Source organism: Lepus europaeus, chromosome 6 (genome assembly GCF_033115175.1).
Source record: "Lepus europaeus isolate LE1 chromosome 6, mLepTim1.pri, whole genome shotgun sequence".
Lineage (NCBI taxonomy): Eukaryota > Metazoa > Chordata > Mammalia > Lagomorpha > Leporidae > Lepus > Lepus europaeus.
This window is the reverse complement of record NC_084832.1, coordinates 97,426,178-97,447,811: the sequence shown is the minus strand read 5'-3', so window position 1 is coordinate 97,447,811 and position 21,634 is coordinate 97,426,178. Positions and strand designations below refer to the sequence as shown.

At 47.7% G+C, this 21,634-nt stretch overlaps 1 protein-coding gene and 1 pseudogene across 1 annotated transcript in view; both read left to right on the top strand.

Annotated features, from left to right (window-relative positions):
• Positions 1 to 11,107: 11,107 nt before the first annotated feature.
• The window catches only part of RIMKLB (ribosomal modification protein rimK like family member B), a 74,893-nt gene continuing 64,366 nt past the window's right edge, over positions 11,108 to 21,634 (top strand). Inside the window, exon 1 of the mRNA XM_062194654.1 lies at positions 11,108 to 11,130. The gene's annotated coding sequence lies outside the window, so the exon portion shown is untranslated. The remainder of the gene's footprint in view (positions 11,131 to 21,634) is intronic.
• LOC133762151 (ribose-phosphate pyrophosphokinase 1-like) lies at positions 11,138 to 17,734 on the top strand (annotated as a pseudogene).

The following is a 21,634-nucleotide window of genomic DNA, read 5'->3' as shown; positions in this document are numbered from 1 at the left end:
TTCGTACATTATACACTAGAAGAGAGAAAGCATTTACACTAATGGAGTGGGTTTTGTGGCACAGTGGGTCCAGCTGCTGCCTGGGACACCCTCATCCCATACAGGGGTGCTGGGATCAAGTCCCGCCTCTGTTCCTGACTCCACTTCTAATGCACCTGGGAGGCAGTAGATTATGGCTCAAGTACTTGAGTTTTTGCCATACACATGGGAGACCCAGGTGGAGTTCTGGGCTCCTGGCTTTGGGTTGGCACAGCACTGGCTGTTGCAAGCATTTGAGGAGTGAATCAGCAGATGGAAGATCTCTCTTTCTTTCTCTCTTTCTCTTTTTCCCTCTCTCTCTCTCTCTCTTTTTCTTTCTTTGTCACTCTGTCTTTCAAATAAATAAATAAATAAACTTTTTTATTAAAAAAAAAACTGATGGAAGGAAATATTGATGGAAGGAAAGAGTCCAGTTAGGAGGAAGGGAGAGCAAGGGACAAAGTCAGACATGAATAATTGGCTTTCATAAAGGTACCTCTGAATGCACTATCATGGTTCCATCTCTGAGATACAAGAGCTCTTGTCAGTTCCCAGAACAAAAGTGAATCCCAAAGCCAGCTCTTCCAATCTTCCTAGCCCAGAACTTGTCCTAATCCCATCTACTCCATAATGAGGGGGCAGAGGCTAGAAAACAGATGTGATTCGGGTCTGGACAGAGCCAGGGACAGAAGAGGTGGGGGTGGGGCATGGGGAAGAGACCAAAAAGCAGATGCAAAGCAGAGCTGAGGCAGGACATGGAGCAGAGAGCCTAGAGCAACAGTCATGTTTTCCATGAAGCTCAGACAGATGGAGAGGCTGAACACGGGCCAGTTGTTTGGCAGGGAGAGTAATGACCTCAATGTGCTGGCCTAGTTTGGGACGACAGTTTAAGAAAGCCTCCCCAGGCAGTAGGAGGTGGCGCTCTCTTGGGGTTGTAGGAGGGAGACCAAAGTCAGGGCAGTGAAAATAGGAACAGAATGTTCGGAGCAAGGCGGAAGGGGAGGGTGGGCAGGCGGAGAGCAGCACCTTGGAAGGGAAGCAAGGCAGGAACTGGCAGAACGGTGACAACCACGTGTCACTGAGCCCCGCAGACTTTCAAGAACGTAGCTGGGCCTTCAGGTAGGAGGTCCTGGGTGACTCTGGACGTCGGCATTGTCTCGCACTGTCTTGGTCTAGAGCCTGCCTAGCCCCAGGCCTTGCACATTTACTTGTCTCATTTTGGACCCCACACTTCTGCTGCAAATATGCTCCACCAGATCGCCGGTTAGGCCAAGAGGCACCCAAGTTTGAGCCCTCTCTTCACATCTATTGGAGCCGGAGGTACTGGAGCTGCACTGTCCATCAGGCGTCTGGCGTTGTTCAATCCAGATGTCAGTAGGGACAGAAAAAATAACCCAGAATCCTGGAACAAACTGGGTGCCAATGATCAATACAAGTTCTACTCAGTGAATGCGGATTACAGCAAACAGAGAAAGGCCCAGATGTCTAAATGAAATGTTTCCCTCTATAGCTGCTTAGGACAGAGGTCTTCCAGAAGACAGCCACACAATTTTGCATGTAACCAGGAGATGTTCCTCTTCTACGTGCAAGCAGTCATGTTGATGCATTGGCGTTTCTTACACGGATTAATACATATGTTCAACTTGGGGGGAAATGCAACTTGGTAGGTAGTTTGGTTGATTTCTCATGGCAGCCATGGTGGGCCCTTTCTTCTAGCGCAGGTCCTCACTTGTTTTTAGAGCCCAGAGGTGGCTCCCCAGGCATGCTTTTCTCAGGCTGATCTGGCCAGTCTCTGTTCTCACACCACCCGCATATCACTGCATTGCATCAAGTCAAGTCTGCAGCAATGCCCCGAAGTGAGCAGATGCCATCCAGAGATGTCAGCCCACCATGCCCCGAGGTTCTCCCTGGCTCCTGGGAGCAGTACATTTGCCTCTCCCATGTGGGCAGGGTGGTAAGTGGACAGTTCTCCCACAGTGGGAGCAAGTGGTACATTCTCCCACAGCCCTCCTTGGACCTTAGCCGTAGGGGTAGAAGGGACCTAGGGAAAGCATCCGTGAGTGGCCCAGGAACGTTTTAGTTTTCAACAGTGGTCTGTGGAAGGTGGATAAAGTGAAAGGAGAGAAGGGGGGCCGGGATGTGAGCTAGCAGGCTGGCTTTGTTCACTGTCTATTGGTTTGTAAAGAATACTCCCATTAGCCGAAGCCTCTGGGCAACCGGACAGAAAGGTTATTATGACAGTTCGCTCCAACTAAAGGAAATCCAAGGGCTAAACACAAAAAAGACTCCCATAAAAGGAAGGGAAAGAAGGGAGGAGGGTGATGTGAGATGGGGAGAGAGGAGAGAGCAGTGCATGAAGCCATGAAGTAGGGAGAGCAACGCGCAAAAGATGGCCTATGATGCCAGCAGACACGTGTCCTCAGCAACGTGGACCAGGGGAAGCTTCAGTCCTTCCGAACCCAGCTGAGACACAGCCGTGTCCCCCCAGAAACCCTGGTTATCCCCTCTGCCTTGGAAGAGTTAATCATTCCCTCTACTGAGCTCCGGCTTTGTTTATTTTTGCAATTATGTCATCAATCAGCTTCAGTTAAACTCTTTTACATATCTGTAATCCCATTTGGCTGAGGGAGTTCCTTGGTGGCAGAGGCTCCCTCTTACTCATCACTGGCTGACAGCAATGATGTTGGTGAGTACATAACTCAAAACTGGCTCGACTGGATTGAGCTGAGATGGAGACTTACTTACTAAGAGGGAAAGGATAAAGTTTTGGGGAGGTGGGCAGCTTAAGACTATAAAGAGAATTTATGGGCTGGTGCTGTGGTGTAGTGGGTTAAGTCTCCGCCTGTGGCGCCGGCATCCAATAAGGGTGCTAGTTCGTGTCCCTGCTGCTCCTCTTCCAAACCAGCTCTCTGCTATGGCCTGGGAAAGCAGTAGAAGATGGCCCAAGTGCTTGAGTCCTTGCACCCACATGGGAGACCTGGAAGAAACTCCTGGCTCCTGGCTTCAGACTGGCTCAGCTCCGGCTGTTGCAGCCCTTCGGAGAGTGAACCAGCAGATGGAAGACCTCTCTCTCTGTATCTCCCTCTCTCTGTCTGTAACTCTGTCTCTCAAATAAATAAATAAAATCTTTAAAAAAAAAAAAAAAGAATTCATCAAGTGGAACAAGTAGCCAACAAAGTGAAGTCATATGAAAGGAATAGAGTAAAAGGAACTGGCCCTCCACCCAAAGCAGAGAAATAGGGCAATGGTTGTTCTAGAAACAATAGAATTTTGGCAATAAAGTTGTACAATCACTGCATGCAAAACATGTATAATTTAGGGCCTGGCATTGTGGTGCACTGCATTAAATCGCTGCTTGCAGCACCAACATCCCATATTGGAGCCCATCTATTCTGCTTCTGAACCAGTTTCCTGCTAACATGCCCTGGGAAAACAGCAATGATGGTTGAAGTACCCGGGTCCCTGCCACTGCCATGGGAGACCTGGGTGGAGTTCCTGGCTCCTGGTTTTAGCCTGGCCCAGTCCTGGCTATTGTGGCCATTTGGGGAGAAGATTGATTGATCTCTCTCCCCCTCTCTTCCTCCAGCTTTGCCTTTCAAATGAATAAATAATCTTTCAAAAAGAAAGCAGAGGGCCCCGCCTGGTCCCCACTCACTGTGTTCCGCCTGCTGTGTGATCCTGTGCCCTGTAGTGTGGACTTAGGTACTACTAACAAATAGATCAGAGTGGAAAAGAGGGTGCAGCTCCCAGATCAGGTTCCAAAACAGCTCTGCCCTCTACCTTGGCAGCTTTCTCCTGCTCTCTTCCTTGCTTCCTTGCCCTGACAGTCAGCTGCCATGCTGTGAGCTACTCTATAGAGAAGCCCAGGTGACAAAGAGCTGATGTGTAAGCAACAGCCAAGGGCTTAAGACCTGCCAAAAGCAAAGGGAATGAACTTGGAAGTAGAGCTTGTCTCAGTTGGACCTTGAGATGACTGCAGCCTCAGGCAACACCTTGATTACATCCTTGTGAGACACTGAGTCAGAGGTAGCTACAGAAATTGTACCTGGATTCTCAAACAACAGAAACTAAATAAAGACATAAATAAAAGTAATATATATTTTTTAATTTGAAAGGCAGAGAGCCTAGAGTTTCATCTGGGTCTCACACAGGTGGCAGGGACTCAAGTATGCTTAGGCCCTCCTTTGATACTTTCCCAGGCACATTAGCAGGGAGCTGGATCAGAAGCCACACAGCTGATATGAGATGCTGGCATTGTATGAGACAGCTTATCCCTCACAACTCTGGCCCACCTCTTAAGAATTAAAAAAAAATTATTTATTTGAAAGGCAGAGTTACAGAGAGGCAGAGGCAGAGAGAGAGAGGTATTCCATCTCCTGGTTCACTCCCCAGATGACTGCAACTGCTGGAGTTGTGCTGATCTGAAGCCAGGAGCCAAGAGCTTCTTCTGATTCTTCCCATGTGGGTGTAGGGGTCCAAGTATCTGGGCCATCTTCTACTGCTTTCCCAGGCCATAGCAGAGACCTGGGTCAGATGTGGAGCAGCAAGACAAGAACCAACGTCCATATGGGATGCTGGCACTGCAGATGGCAGCTTTACTACGTCCACAAGAACTTTTTTAAAAATAAGCATTTTTTTTTCCTTTAAAGATTTGTTTTATTTATTTGAAAGACAGTTAGAGAGGGGGAGAGACAGAGAGAGAGGGAGATCCTCCAACCTCTGGTTCACTCCCCAAATAACTGCAAAGGCTGGTGCTAGGGCTGGGCCAGGCCCAAACCAAGAGCCAAGAGTTTCTTCTGGGTCTCCCATGTGGGTGCAGGGGCCCAAGTACTTGGGTCATCCTCCATTGCTTTCCCAGGTGCATTAGCAGGGAGCTGGACTGGAAGTAGAGCATCTGGGACTCAAACCGGTGCTCTGATATGCAATGCCAGCATCGCAGGTGGTAGCTTAACCTGCTGCACCACAATGCAGGCCCCTCTTAAGAAATTTTGGAAGACCCACTATATACATTAATTTAAAACAATTTTGGACTGAAAATAAACTTATCTTTTAACTCCTTTTCATGACCCTTTTTGAACTATCCAACATATAATAATTATGTGATACAGAATGAACAAAGCTATATTTACATAAAGTACTATAAAGTAGCTATTACATGAGCTACTAACATAAACTAGTTAGTCATAATGTTTAGGAGCATTTATCATATGACACGCTATGCTAGCCAGAAAGTGGGATAATGCTACATAAATTAATACCTCTGGGCACTGGGGTGGGTGTTGTGACAGAGCAGTTAGGTCAACACTTGCAAAGCCTGCATCCATACCACACTGCTGCTTCCAGTCTCAGCCACTCTGCTTCCAATCCAACTTCCTGTCAAGGCATCCTTGGAGGAAGCAGGTGGAGCTCAAGTCCTTGGGCTCCTGCATCTCACTGGGAGACCTGGATGAAGCTCCAGGCTCCTGGCTTCAGCCTGGCCCCAGCCTGGCTCACCCCTGGCATTTGCCAGCATTTGAGGAGTGAACCAGTGATTGAATGATCTCTCTCTCTCTGCCTTTCTTTTTCTTTCTTTCTTTTTTTTAATAAAAGATTTATTTATCTAAGAGGAAGAGTTACAGACAGAGAGAGGGAGAGACAAAGGTCTTCCATATACTGATTCACTCCCCAAATGGCCACATGGCTGGAGCTGAGCCAGTCTGAAGCCAGGAGCCAGGAGCTTCTTCCAGGTCTCCCACGTGCATGCAGGGACACAAGGACTTGGGCCATCTTCCACTGCTTTCCCAGGCCATTAGCAATGAGCTGGATTAGAAGTGGAGCAGCCAAGTCTTGAACTGGCACCCACATGGCATGCTGGCACTGCAGGCGGTGGCTTAACCTACTACACCACAGTGCCGGCCCCAGGAAATTAGAATTTGCTTGTTGTTCTGTGGGGATCACCAGCACCCCTTATATTTTCTGGGATAAGACTGAAGAGCAGGGTGGACATGTGACATCAACAGGTTAAGCTACTGCTTGTGACACTCACAACCCATATCAAAGTGCATGATTCAAGTGCCAGCTCCTCTCCTTCCAATCCAGCTCCCTGCTATGGACCTGGGTAGCAGCAGATAATGGACCGAGGACTTGGGCCCATGCCGCCCATAAAGGAGACCCAGATGGAATTCTTGGCTCTAGGCTTAGACCTTACCCAGCCCCAGTTGTCGCATACATTGGGGAAGTGAACCAGTGATTAGAAAATCTGTCTCTTCTCTCTCTGTCACTCTGCCTCTCTAATAGTGACAATAATGATAAGGCTAGGGGCTGATATTGTGGCTCAGTGGGTTAAACTTGCAACACTGGCATCCCATATCCGAGAGCCAGCTCAAGTCCTGGCTGTTCAGCTCCCTGTTAGTGCACCTGGGAATGCAGCGGAGGATGGCCAAAGTACTCGCGCCCTTGCGAGTACCCTGTGGGAGACCAAAATGGAGTCCCTGGCTCCTGGCTTTGGCCTGACCCAGCCCTGGTTGGTGCGAGCCTTTGTGGAGTGAACCAGCAGATAAATGCCTCTGCCTCTCTCTTCCCCTCCCTGCCCCGCCACGGCCTCCACCAGACCCATGGCGGTGGTTTGAGAAAGGAAGCACTCGCCAAGCAAACGAAGACACTACAAGGCTTCTCAAGGCTCAGACCATGTTACATGGGTTAACAGACGTCACAGGATCAACTCCAGTGGAAGGCTAGGAGAGACGGACTCCACCTCTTACTAGAAGTCGTGGCACAGAATGTCCACCGCAGTGCCTCCTAGATTAACACTGAACCTTTTCAACAGACCGGGTTGTGTGCCAAACAAGGAGTGCTTGTATTTTCCCCTCTTCCTGAAACCTCGCTCACCTCTTTTCACAATTCTAAGAAAAGCTGTACACAAGGCCTCTTTGTCGCTCAATAGAACACCTTGCAGTCCCATTTTCCTCATCGCAGGCACCCTGGCCAGTCCCTGCCTCTCCAAATCGCCCATCCCCTTGGCATCTGTGGTATCACATTTCTTGTTTTTCTCTCAACACCTCTCTAGTGTTCTTTTACATTTCTATTTTTCTCTTCTGTTCATTCTTTTTTTTTTAAGATTTGTTTTATTTATTTGAAAGGCAGAGTCAGAGAGAGAGAGACAGACAGACAGACAGACAGACAGACATAGACAGCTTCCAGCTGCTTGTTCACTCCCCAAATGGCCACAATGGCTGAAGCCAGGAGCCAGGAGCTTCATCTGGGTCTCCCACACAGATGCAGGGGCTCAAGCACCTGGTCTATCTGCTGCTGCTTTCCCAGGCCCATTAGCAGGGACCTGGATTGGAAGTGGAGCAGCTGGGACTCGAGCTGGTGCCCATACGAGATGCTGGCATCTCAGGTGGTGGCTTTACTCACCACACCACAACACCAGCCCCCCTTCTGTTTATTCTTAAGTACTGGTAGTTTTCGGGGGCTTGCGTTGTGGTGCAGTGGGTTAAGCCACCATCTGTAACACCGGCATCCCATGCAGAAGCACCTGCTCAAGTTCTGGCTGTTCTGTTTCCAATCCAGCTCCCTGCTAATGCACCTGGGAAAGGAGCAGCTAGCCAGCTTCTTACGGATAGGCACCACCTGAGCTCTAGATCGGAATCTCTGCATGTCCCCTGGGCACCTTGAGTCAGACAGGCTTTAACTGTAGAGGACAGAACCAGTGACACGGAAAGAAAGAACTCTAAAGGAACATACTCTGGGCTGAGCCACCAGAAGTGACCACTAGCAGACTCGGTTGCTCCTCCCACCACTTGGGAAGTCACTCCACAGGCTGTAGAGCCACCCCAGCTCTCCTGTCACCCACACCAAGGAAATGGATCTTCACTCTTTGCCTTTCAGCTTACTTAGCTTGAATATGTTTATTTGTTTGTTTATTGGAAAAGCAGAGAGACAGGGAGGGAGCCATAGAAAGAGAGATCTTCCATCTGCTGGTTCACTCCTCAAATGGCTACAACAGTCTGGGCTGGTCCAGGCCAAATCCAGGAGCCAAGATCTCCCTCTGTGTCTCCCACATGGGTGGTAGGGGCACCAACACTTGAACCATCTTCTGCTGCTTTCCTAGGTACATTAGCAGGGAGCTGGATTGGAAGCAGAGCAGCTGGGACTTGAACCACCGCTCTGATATGGGATACTGGTGCTGTAAGCAGTGGTTTAACCATCTTCCATCTGCTGGTTCCTTCCTCAAATGGCTGCATGAGCTAGGGCTGGGCCAGGCTGAAGCCAGGAGCTTGGAACTCCATCCAGGTCTCCCATGTGGGTGGCAGGGTCCCAAGTACTTAGCCATCACCTGCTGCCTCCCAGGTGCATCTGCAGGGAGCTGGATCAGAGGTGGAGCAGTGTGGACTCAAACCAGGACTCTGATGTGGGAGGCTGGGAGGCTGGTGTCCCTCAAGTGACGGCTGAACCCGCTGCACCACAATGCCAGCCCTTCAGCTGGCTTTCTTTCTTTTTTTCTTTTTGTTTTTAAGATTTATTTAATGATTTATTTGAAAGGCAGAATTACAGAAAGGCAGAGGCAGAGAGAGAGTCTTCCATCCACTGAATCACACTCCCCAAATGGCTGCAAACGCCGGAGCTGCGCTGATCCAAAGTCAGGAACCAGGAGCTTCTTCCGGGTCTCCCTCATGGGTGCAGGGGCCCAGGCACTTGGGCCATCTTCTACTGCTTTCCTAGGCATATTTGCAGGGAGCTGGATTAGAAGTGGAACTAGCTTGGTTTTAAAATCAGTTTTTTTTACCAATGTGTGTTGTTACTAGAACCTAAATCATACTTACAATCTAGCTATAGAAGAGCCAAGGATATGTGGTGTTTACTTTTCTAATATCTTTGATACAGAAAGTTTGAATAGATGTTGAGCAAGCTAAATTATATTATCTCTAGGCTGGCACTGTGGCACAGCAGGTTAAGGCCCTGGCCTGAAGCACTGGCATACCATATGGGCGCCGGTTCTAGTCCTGGCTGCTCCTCTTCTGATCCAGTACTCTGCTATGGCCTGGGAAAGCAGTAGAAGATGGCCCAAGTCCTTGGGTCCCTGCACCCACATGGGAGACCTGGAAGAAGCTCCTGGCTCCTGGTTTTGGATCAGCTCAGCTCTGACTGTTGCAGCCATCTGGAGAGTGAACCAGCGGAATGAAGACCTCTCTCTCTGTCTTTACCTCTCTCTATAACTGTCTTTCAAATAAATAAAATAAATCTTTAAAAAATTTATATTATCTCAGCATGTCTAAAATTAAGTCTTGGGGAGCCAGCATTGTGGTACCAAGGGTTAAGCCTCTACCTGTGACACTGGCATCACACAGAAGAGCTGGTTCCAGCCCTAGCTACTTCACTTCAGATCCAGCTCCTTGCTGATGCTCTTGGGAAGGCAGTGAAAGTTGGCCCAAGTGCTTGGGTTCCTGCCACCATGTGGGAGACCCAGATGAAGCTCCTGGCTCCTGGCTTTGACCTGCCCAGCCCTGGCTGTTGTGGCTGTTTCTGAGAGGGAAAAAGCAGATGGAAAATCTGTCTCTTTCTGTCTCCTTTTTTTTTAAGATATATGAATACATATATCTTAAAAAGTAAAAGGCCAGCGCCATGACTCAACAGGCTAATCCTCCGCCTTGCGGCGCCGGCACACCGGGTTCTAGTCCCTGTTGGGGCGCTGGATTCTATCCCGGTTGCCCCTCTTCCAGGCCAGCTCTCTGCTATGGCCCGGGAAGGCAGTGGAGGATGGCCCAAGTCCTTGGGCCCTGCACCCGCATGGGAGACCAGGAGAAGCACCTGGCTCCTGGCTTCAGATCAGCAGGGTGCGCCGGCCGTGGTGGCCACTGGAGGGTGAACCAACGGCAAAAAGGAAGACCTTTCTCTCTGTCTCTCTCTCTCTCTCACTATCCGCTCTGCCTGTCAAAAAAATAAAATAAAATGGCGTCTTGGAGTGGGTGTTTAATGTCATGGTTATAACACCATTTGAGACGCCTACATCCCATAGCAGAGTGCCTGAGTTGGAGTCTCTGCTCCCATTCCAGCTTCCTGCTAACAGGCACCCTGGGAAGCAGGAGGTGAGGTAGTTGGATCCCTTGTCACCCACTTGGGAGACCAAGAATGAGTTCCTGGCTCCTGGCTTTGACCTGGCCCTACCCCGAATGTTGCGGCATTTGGAGAATGAACCAGTAGAGGGAAGATCTCTCTTTGTCTCTCTCCCTGCCTTTCAAATGAATAAAAGAGATGAAAATTAAAGTGTATAATAATTTTTAAAAAACATGGGGGCCAGCGCTGTGGCGTAGTGGGTAAAGCCACCGCCTGCAGCGCCGGCATCCCATATGGGCACTGGTTCTAGTCCCAGCTACTCCTCTTCCGATCCAGCTCTCTGCTATGGCCTGGGAAAGCAGTAGAATATGGCTCAAGTCCTTGGGCTCCTGCACTCGCATGGGAGATCCAGAAGAGTCTCCTGGCTCCTGGCTTTGGATCGGCTCAGCTCCGGCCATTGCAGCCAATTGCGGAGTGAATCAGCTAGCTGATGGAAGACTCTCTCTGTCTCTCCTTCTCTCTCTGTGTAACTCTTTCAAATAAATAAGTAAATCTTTAAAAATAAACAAACAACAAGGCAAACTGAATAAAAGTGGTATAATGGGAAATAGAGTTGATCTTTGCACCTAGTGTCTGGCACAGAGCTCCTAAAATACTTGGAATTTTCTGAGTAATAGGAATGCCTTTTATTATTCAGAACAAGCCCTTAGTCTTGAATACCATCAGGAGGTCAGTTTCTGCTGATAAAATGACTTGGGTGTGGCCCTGGCTAGCCTCAGGGTAGGGTAGGGTGTAGGGCTTCCTACCTGAAAGTCTCTGTAGGGCGGCAATTTTCAGCTCCACCTCTTGACCAGGGGAGGGGGAGCCGTGGGGAGGGGCTGGAGAAGAAGTTCCATAAAAGTGCTGGGACTAGGAGACTTGATGAGCCGGGCCTGGTGAACTGCGTCCAGGTGCAGGGAGGGTGGCGCTGCCCAACTCCTCGGTGAGAGACGCTCCCGGCTTTCTTTTCCAGGACCCTTCAGGACTCTGTCTTGTCACTTGTCATCTGGCTGAACACCTGTCCTCTGTAATACACTGGTAAGTAATGCGTTTTCCTGAACTCTATGAGCTCTCCTGGCAAACTGTGGGCCCCAAGGATGGGGCTGTGGGAACTTCCAGGTTATCACCGCTCCATCCAGAGTGTCAGAGGCCTGGCTTCTCAGCTGGCGTCTGCGGTGGCTGCCGCCTTGTACTGAACCTTGAACTTGTGGTACCCGGCCTTGAACTTGTGGGATCGAATCCCAAACCTGTGGGATCTGATGTTAATTACAGGTTAATGGTGTCAGCACTGAGTTGTGGGACACCCAGCCAGGGTCAGAATGGATCAGTTTTTGGGGAAAAAATCGCCTGCATCTTATGTCTGAAGTGCTCTGGGTGATGGGGCGGGCATTTGGCGGAGCTGTAAGGGTGCCGCTTAGGATGTTCCGATCACATTATGGAGTGCTTACTTTGAGTCCCAGCACCTCTGTTTACTGTCCAACGTCCTGCTAATGTGTACCCTGGGAGGTAGCTGATGATGGCCCTGCTACTTAGGGGATCCCTGCCCCCTACACAGGTGGTTCAGATTGAGTTTCACGCTCCTGGCTTCTGTATGGCCTAGCCCTAGCCACGGCAAGCATATGGGAGGTGAACCAGAGTATGAAAGGTCTCTCTGTCTGTCTCTGTCTCCCTGTCTTTCAAATATAGTGAAAGTCAATAAATAAAATTTAATGCAAATGTTCTGTGATAGAATGTAGAGAAATCAGGTTTCTTTGAGGAGGCTGTAGTTCCTAAAACTGGACACGAGAGGGCAGCAAATTACTACTCTGACAGGTCTTGCCGTTTGGTTGCTTCTGCCATCCACTCATTTATTGTTCCAGTTGATGGTTAATGTAGTTTACCAAGCAAGAAACGCCCTTACACCAGGCAGGATGAAGACTGCTAAGAAGTAAGACCTAATGTTGAGTCTGGTTTCTTCCCTAGTGTCAGGCATTCCATTAAGTACTACTAGCTTGCTTTCTCTTTCTTTCTTTCTTTCTTTTTTTTTTTTTTTTTTGTTTGTTTGTTTTTGTTTTTGACAGGCAGAGTGGACAGTGAGAGAGAGAGACAGAGAGAAAGGTCTTCCTTTTGCCGTTGGTTCACCCTCCAATGGCGCTGCGGCCGGCTCTTTCTTTCTCTCTTTCTCTTTTTTTCTTTCCTTCCTTCTTTCTTTCTTTCTTTCTTTCTTTCTTTCTTTCTTTCTTTCTTTCTCTCTCTCTCTTTCTCTTTTCCTTCCTTCCTTCCTTCCTTCCTTCCTTCCTTCCTTCCTTCCTTCCTTCCCTTCTTTCTTTCTTGGATTTATTTATTTATTTGAAAGGCAAATATAGAGAGAAGGAGAGAGAGTTCTTCTATCCACTGGTTCACTCCCCAAATGGCCACAATGCCCACAGCTGGGCCAGGCTGAAGCCAGTAGCCTGGAGCTTCTTCTGGGTCTCCCACTTGGATGCAGGCGCTCAAGGACTTGGGCCATCTTCTTCTTCTTCTTTTTTTTCTAAAGATTTATTTATTTTATTTAAAAGTCAGAGTTACAGAGAGACAAAGGCAGAGGCAGAGAAAGAGAGGTCTTCCATCTGCTGGTTCACTTTCCAGATGGCCGCAGTGGCCGGAGCTGCGTTGATATGAAGCCAGGAGCCAGGAGCTTCTTCTGGGTGTCCCAGGCAGGTGCAGGGACCCAAGCCTCTGAGCCATCTTCCGCTCTCCCAGACCATAGCAGAGAACTGGATTGGAAGTGGAGCAGCTGGGACTTGAACCAGCGCCCATATGGGATGCCGGCACTGCAGGCAGCTGCTTTACCTGCTACACCACAGCACTGGCCCTCTAGGGTTTACTCTTGATTTTGTGCATTCTGTGTCTTTCTTTAGACAAATATATAATGATGTGTACCCACTAGGAAAGAACTTCAAAAAGTTCGTGGAAAATGGAATTAAAAGGTGTTTGCTTTGCTGTGAAAAAAATGGAAATATATATGAAGGGCTGTGTTGATAGTGGCGTAACCAGGAACCGAACCCAAGCTCATGGGATCCTAGTGTCTCGGGAGGCAGCTTAACCTGCTGTACCACATGCCGGCCACAGCTCATTTCTTTTATCACTGAATGTTATTCCATTGTCTGAACTTACCATAGTCTATCCAACTACCTATGAAAGCATACCTTGGTTGCTTCCAAGTTCCGGCAATTATGAATGGAACTGCAATCAACATCCTGTGTGGGTTTTTTATGTGGATATAAACTTTCATCTCTTTTGGGTAAATACCTGGGAGCTTGATGGCTAGATCAGATGGCAAGAGTGTGTTTAGTTTTGTTGGAAACATTCTTCCAAGTGGCAATACCGTTTTATATTCTACCAGCAACGAGTGAGTTTCAGTTCTACAGACTTGTCAACATTTGGTGTTGTCAGTGTTCTGGATTTTTGCCATTCTAATAAGGGCTGGTGGGAATCTCATGATTTAATTTGCATTTCTCCAAAGACATAGGATGTGGAACACCTTTTCATATGCTTCTTTGCCACCTGGGTATCTTTGATATAATGCATGTTCTGGAATCTTACCCACTTTTAAAATCACATTGCTCAGCCGGCGCTGCGGATCACTAGGCTAATCCTCTGCCTGCGGCGCCTGCACCCCGGGTTCTAGTCCTGGTGGGGCGCCGGATTCTGTCCTATTTGCCCCTCTTCCAGTCCAGCTCTTTACTGTGCCCAGGAGTGCAGTGGGGGATGGCCCAGGTCCTTGGGCCCTGCACCACATGGGAGACCAGGAGGAAGCACCTGGCTCCTGGCTTCGGATCAGCGAGGTGTGCTGGCTGCTGCGGCACAGCGTGCCGGCCGTAGCGGCCATTTGGGAGGGTGAACGAACGGAAGGAAGACCTTTCTCTCTGTCTCTCTCTCTCACTGTCTAACTCTGCCTGTAAAAAAAAAAAAAAAAATTACATTGCTCATTTTCTTATTGTTTAGTTTTAAGAACTCTTTGTATATTTGGATATATAACAAGCCTTTTTCAGGTTTGATTTTGTAAACATATGCTCCCAGTAGGCTTTTTTATTCTCTTGACAGTTATTTTTGCAAAGTGTAATTATAATTTTATGAAGTTGGTTCGTTACTTTGACCTATCAATTGTGTCTTTTATGGATTATACGCCTTTTATATCCAACAGTCACTGTTATAACCAAGTCATCTAGACATTTTCCTATGTTATCTTCTAGGAGTTTTGGGTTTTACACTTATGTCTGTGATCCATTTTGAGTGACATTTTTTACTTAGTCATGATTTTCATTGTCTCTTCAACTTTTACCTCCAGAAACCTTTTATTTAAAGGAATATAAACTTCATGCATTTCCTAAATACAACTCTAGGAACAAAGTGACTCTTCTCACTGTTTCCACCCTCACACCCATACTCCCACCCTTCTTCTCCTTTTATTCCCATTCTTATTTTTTACTGAGATCTATTTTAAATTAACTTTATACACATATGATTAACTCTATACTAAGTAGAGAGTTCAACAAATAGTATGAAAAAGAAAAAATTGTTCTTCAACAATTGAGACAAGTGTTGTTCAAAGTCATTGCAACTCCAAGTGTCAGTTTCACTTCTATAGATTACTGTCTAGATGCTCTATTAGTTATCACAGATATGTGAGAACACATGGTATTTGTCTATTTGGGACTGGCTTATTTCACTAAGTGTGATGTTTTCCAGTTTCATTCATTTTGTTACAAACAATTAGATTTCATTTTTTTTTTTTACTGCTGTGTAGTATTCCATGATGTATATATCACATAATTTCTTTATTCAGTCTTCAGTTGATGGACATCTGGGTTGATTCCATATCTTAGCTATTCAAATTGAGCTGCAAAAAACATGGGGCTACAGATAACTCTTTCCTATGTTGATTTCATTTCCCTTGGGTAAATTCCCAGGAGTGGGTCATAGGGTAGGTCCATATTCAGATTTCTGAATATCTCCGTATTTCTGAATATCTCCACACTGTCTTCCATAGTGGCTGTGCCAGTTTACATGCCCACCAGCAGTGGATAAGGGCTCCTTTTCCCCCACATCCTCATCAGCATTTAAAAAAATTTTTTTATATCAATTGTCCCAAGATTTAGAGCCCATTGACACTTGCTAAAGAATGCCAATTTTTTGTTGTTGTTGTTGTTGACAGATAGAGTTAGAGAGAGAAAGGTCTTCCTTCCATTGGTTCACCCCCCAAATGGCCGCTGCGGTTGGCACTGCACCGATCCGAAGCCAGGAGCCAGGTGCTTCCTCCTGGTCTCCCACGCAGGAGCAGGCAACCAAGCACCTGGGCCATCCTCCACTGCCTTCCCAGGCCACAGCAGAGAGAGCTGGACTGGAAGAGGAGCAGCCGGGACTAGAACCCGGTGCCCATATGGGATGCTGGTGCCACAGGTGGAGGACTAACCAAGTGAGCCACGGCGCCGGCCCCCCTCATCAGCATTTGTTATTTGTTGCTTTCTGTGTGAAAGCCAGTTTAACCAGGGTGAGATGAGACCTCATTGTGATTTTGATTTGCATTTCCTTGATGCAAGTGATGCTAGTGATCCTGAGCATTTTTTCACGTGCCTATTGTCCGTTTGGATTTTCTACTTTGAAAAATGTCTGTTTAAGTCCTCTGTCCATTTTTTTTTTTTTAAGATTTTGTTATTTATTTGAGAGATAGAGTTACAGATAGAGAGAGGGAGAGACAGAGAAAGGTCTTCCATCAACTGGTCCACTCCCTAGATGGCCACAATGGCAGGAGCTGCGCTGATCCGAAGCCAGGAGTCAGGAGCCTCCTCTGGGTCACTTGCAGGATCACGGGCCCAAGGACTTGGGCCATCTTTCACTGCTTTCCAGGCCATAGCAGAGAGCTGGATTGGAATAGGAGTAGTCAGAATTCAAACTGGCATCCATATGGATTCTGGTGCTATAGTGAGCATTAGTAGGAAGTTGGGTTAGAAGCAGAGCTGGGAGGGGCTGACGCTGTGACGCAGAGGGTTAAAGCCTTGGCCTGAAGCTCCTGCATCCCTTATGGGTGCCCATTCTAGTCCCAGCTGTCCTCTTCTAATCCAGCTCTGCTATGGCCTGGGAAAGCAATAGAAGATGGCCCAAGTCCTTGAGCCCCAGAAGAAGCTCCTGGCTCCTAGCTTCGGATTGGCGCAGCTCCCTCTGTTGCGGCCATCTCAGGAGAGAACCAGAGGATGGAAGACCTCTCCCTCTGTCTCTACCTCTCTCTGTAAGTCTGCCTTTCAAATAAATAAAATAAATCTTAAAAAAAAAAAAAAAAAAAAGGCAAAGGTGGGACTTAATCCCAAGCATGGCTGTAGGGGGATGTGGGCACCCACGCAGAATTTAATGCACTGTGTTGCAATCCCTGCCCCTGTCTTTGCCCCCTTTGCTCCTTTGCCAAAGATCAGTTGAGCAGAGCAGACCTTAAGTATTTTCATAGCAAAGAGAAGGTAGTTAGTGGGGCAGGCATTTGATCTGCCAGGAAGGGCGCTCCGTGGAGTGCCTGCATTCCACAGCAGCGTGCTTGGTTTGGAGGCCTGGTACCGTGTCCTGACTCCAGCTTCCTGCTACTGTGGACTCTGAGAGGCGGCAGTGACGACACCTGTGAGTGGGTTCCTGCCACTCATGTGCGACACCTGGACTGGGTTCCCAGTTCCCCACTCCAGCTGGGTCCAGACCTCAGCCTTGTAGGCAATTAGGGGTTGAAATATCAGGAAAGATGGTGGAGTAGCAAAGTGAAGCAGTAAGCTTTGAGTTTGTGGTTCCCACCTCTGCACAGTGATCACTGAGGGAAGAGTGCCTGGGGTCACTGGCCAAGATTCCGATTGTTAAGATCTTCAGCAGCAGCTCCCACCAGGACTTATCCCACCTGGGCCTGGAACTAGGCAAGGTGGTTACGAAAAAATTCAGCAACCAGGAGACCTGTGTGGAAACTGAGAGGATGTCCACATTGTTCAGAGTGGTTGTGGTGACATCAAGGACAATCTAATGGAGTTCTGAGAATGATCAATGCCTGCAGGATTGCTTCAGCCGGCCGGGTGACTACCGTCATCCCATGCATCTCAGTTTCAGGGATTTTTTGATATCCCAGTGGACAGTGTGTACGCCAAGTCAGCTGTCCTGAAGGGGATCAAGGAGAACATCTAAGAATGGAGGAACTGCACCATTTTCTCGCCTGATACCAGTGGAGCTAAGAGAGTGGCCTCTGTTGCAGACCGGTTGAATGTGGACTTTGTCTTGATTCACAAAGAGTGGAAGAAGACCAATGAAGTGGACTGCATGGTGCTGGTGGGAGATGTGAAAGCTCGGGTGGCCATCCTTGTAGATGACACAGCTGACACTTGCGGCACAATCTGCCACGCAGCTGACACACCTCTCAGCCGGAGCCACCAGAGTTTATGCTATCAGAACTCACGGAATCTTTTCTGGTCCAGCCATTTCTTGCATAAACAACACCTGCTCTGAAGCAGGGCTAGTCACCAATATCAAACCTCAAGAGGACGAGATGAGGCATTGCTCCAAAATACAGGTGATCGACATCTCCATGATCCTTGCAGGAGCCATCAGGAGAACTCGAAATGGGGAATCTGTTTCCTGCCTATTCAACCATGTCCCTTTATAATAGAGTGACTTCTGAGGCTTTTTCAAAATAAAATAAACCCCACCCCTTAAAAAAATCAGATGGGGGCTCCCTCTCTGACTGTCCACATCTCTCAGTCTATTTGCCTATCAGATACATTAATTTATAAATAAAAAAAAAGATGGAAAATTATTTGGGTGGACGTTGTGGCATGGCAGGTTAAGCCACTGCTTGGGACACCCGCATCCTGTATCAGAGCATCTAGGATCAGATTCTGCCTGTGCTTCGGATCCAGCTTCCTGCTAATGCTCCTGGGAGGCACCAGATGATGGGCATGTACTTGGGTTCCTGCCACACACATGGAAGCCCTGGCCTAGCCCTGGCTGTTGTGGGTATCCGGGACATGACCCAGCCAATGGAAGATCTCTCTCTCTCTTTCTCTAGCACTCTGTAACTCTCTAACACTGCCTTTTGGATAAATAAATAAAAAAACTGAACTTGAAAAAGAAAAAGCTAAAAAAATGGGATAAGCATTTAGCTTAGCAGTTAGGGAACTTGATTAAGATGCCTATGTTCCACACTGAAGGACTTGGGTTTGATAGTTGGCACAGGCTTGTGACACCAGCTTCCTGCTAATGCAGATCAGGGAAGGCAATGGTGATGGTTCAAGTGATCAGCTTCCTGTATCCACATGCAGGCCTGGATTGAGTCCCTGTCTCGTGGGCTTGAATGGGCCCTGCACTGGACATTTGGGAAGTGAACCAGTGGGTGGGAGCTCTCTGTCTCTTTCTCTCTCGAATAGATAAAAAAAAATAAAATAAAATAATTAGGTAAGGTGAGAAATGTGTTAACTAATTGATTATGGTAATCATTTTACAATATACATATATATAATATCATTACATAATAACACCTTAGTTTCATTTTATTTATTTGAAAGAATTAGAGAGAGAGAGAGAGAGAGAGGGAGGGAGGGAGAAAAATAGAGATCCATCCTCCACTCTTACTCTCTAAATGTCTGAAAAGGCCAGAAATGGACCAGACCGAAGCAAGGAGCCAGGAGCTTCTTCCAGGTCTCACACATGGGTGTAGGGGCTCAAGGATTTGGGTCATCTTTTGCTGCTTGGTAGGCTCATTAACAGGAAGCTGGATGGGAAGTGGAACAGCCAGGACTCGAGCCAGCACCCATATGGGATGCTGGTATCACAGGTGGTGGCTTTACCTGCTATGCCACCATTCTGGCCCCACATCATCACACTTTAAATTTATACTGTTTTATTAAATCATACCTCAGTAAAGCTGAAAAAATCACATTTATGCTTTCTGAGCTCTCTGGCTTCATTGATCTGCCTGTCTATCTACTATAGAGCATGTCTTGCTTACTATAGCTTATAGTAAATCTTTTTAAACTTTTTTTTAGTTTTTAAAAATTTGTATAAAGGGAACAAATTTCATGTATTTCATATATACAATTTTTATAGTAATTTTTTAAAGATTTATTTATTTGTTTGAAAGAGTTACAGAGAGCAACAGACAGGAAGAGATAGAGAGAGATCTTTCATCTGCAGGCTCATTCCTCAGATGGCCAAATGGCTGGGGCCGAGCCAGGCTGAAGCCAGGAGCAAGGAACTTCATCTAGCAGAGGCCTAAGCATCAACCCACCTTCCAATGCTTTTCCCAAGCATATTAGTGGTGAACTGGATTGGAAGTGGAGCAGCGGGGACTTGAACCAGTGCCTGTATGGGATGCCAGCACTGCAGGCAGTGGCTTCACCCATTATGAAATAGCTCTGGGCCCTATAATAAATTTTGAAGCCGGGTAGTGGCAGTACTGTGAGTTTGTTCTTATAATATTCAGTTGCTTTTCTGGGTCTTGCCTCTCTATATAAACTGTTTTTTTAAAGATTTATTTTATTTGATAGAGTTTCACAGAGAGGAGAGGCAGAGAAAGAGAGGTGTTCTATTCAATGGTTTACTCCCCAGTTGGCTGCAATAGCCAGAGTTACGCCGATCTGAAGCCAGGAGCCTGGAGCTTCTTCTGGGTCTCCCACATGGGTGCAGGGGCCCAAGGGCTTGGGCCATCTTCTACTGCTATCCCAGGCCATAGCAGAGAGCTGGATTGGAAGTAGAGCAGCCAGGACTCAAATTGGTGCCCATATGGGATGCTGGCACTGAAGGCAGCAGCTTTACCCACTATGCTACAGCAGCAGCCCCTCTATATAAACTTTTAAACCAGAGTTATAGAGAGGGAGAGACAGGGAGAGAGAGATCTTTATCCACTGGCTCACTCCCCAGATGGCTGCAATGGTTGGGACTGAGCCATGCAGAAGCCAGGAATCAGGAACTTCATCTGGGTCTCCCACATGCGTGCAGGGGCCCAGGCACTTGGTCCATCTTTCACTGCTTTCCCAGACCATTGGCAGGGAGCTGGTCAGAAGTAGAGCAACCGGGACATGAACTGGCACCCATATGGGATGCTAGCACTGCAGACGGAGGCTTAACCTGCCACATCACTGTTCTGGCCCCAGAGGTATTGTGCTTTCAATCACAAACTCCCTTTGTTCATTGCAGGTATATAGGAATACGATTAACTTTGGGCATAAATTTTGTATCCTGAAATCTTGCTATCATTGGTTATTTGTTTCAAGTGTTTTTTTTTTTTTATCGATTCTTTTGGATTTTTTTTTTTGCATAGATGTCTGAGTAAAGACAGCCTTTTTTCTTCCTTCCTTATTGTACACCTTTTATTTCCTTTTAACATGTTATTGCATTGGCAATGGCTTCTAGTACCATCCTGAAAAGAGAGGACATTCTCACCTTGATCCTGACCTTATTGGGAGTTTCTGGTTTTTCACCACTAAGTATGATGTTAACTGTAGGTGTTTGTTTGTTTTTCTTTTTCATTTTATTTGAAAGCACAGTCAGAGAGAGATCTTCCATCTGCTGAATCACTACCCAAATGTCCACAATAGCTGGAGCTGGGCAAGGCTGAAGCCAGGAGCTGGGAACTCTAGGTTTTCCACAGGGATGGAAAGGGACTCTCATACTTGAGCCATCACCTGCTGCTTCCCAGAGTTCATTAGCAGGAGCTGGCTTGGAAGCAGAGTAGAAGAGACTCGAACCAGCACTTCAGTTTGGGATGTAGGCTCCCAAACTGCATCTTAGCCCTCTGTGTCTCAATGCCCACCCCCATTGTAGGTATATTCTGTTTTTATTTATTTATTTATATATTTTTTTTGCTAGGCAGAGTTAGACAGTGAGAGAGAGAGAGAGAGAGTTATAGACAGTGAGAGAGAGACAGAGAGAAAGGTCTTCCTTCCATTGGTTCACTCCCCTGATGGCCGCTACAGCCGGCACTGCGCCGATCCGAAGCCAGGAGCCAGGTGATCCGAAGCCAGGAGCCAGGTGCTTCCTCCTGGTCTCCCATGCGGGTGCAGGGACCCAAGCACTTGAGCCATCCTCCTCTGCCCTCCCGGGCCACAGCAGAGAGCTGGACTGGAAGAGGAGCAACTGGGACTAGTACCTGGTGCCCCAACCGGGACTAGAACCCGGGGTGCCAGCGCCGCAGGCAGAGGATTAGCTAAGTGAGCCACAGCGCCGGCCTGTTTTTTGTTTAAGATGTTCTTGATGCAGTTTAAGTTCTCCTCTATTGCTAGGCTGCTGAGAGTTTTTATCATGAATGGATGTTGATTTTTGTCAAGAGTTTTTCCTTGGGGCCCGGTGCTGTGGTGCAGCGGGTCAACGCCCTGGCCTGAAGCATCCCATATGGGCGCCGGTTCATGTCTCAACTGCTCCACTTCTGATCAGCTCTCCGCTATGGCCAGGGAAAGCAGTAGAAGAGGGCCCAAGTCCTTGGGCCCCTGCACCCATCTTGGAGACCTGGAAGGAGCTCCTGGCTCCTGGCTCCTGGCTTCGGATCGGCGCAGTTCCGGTCATTGCAGCC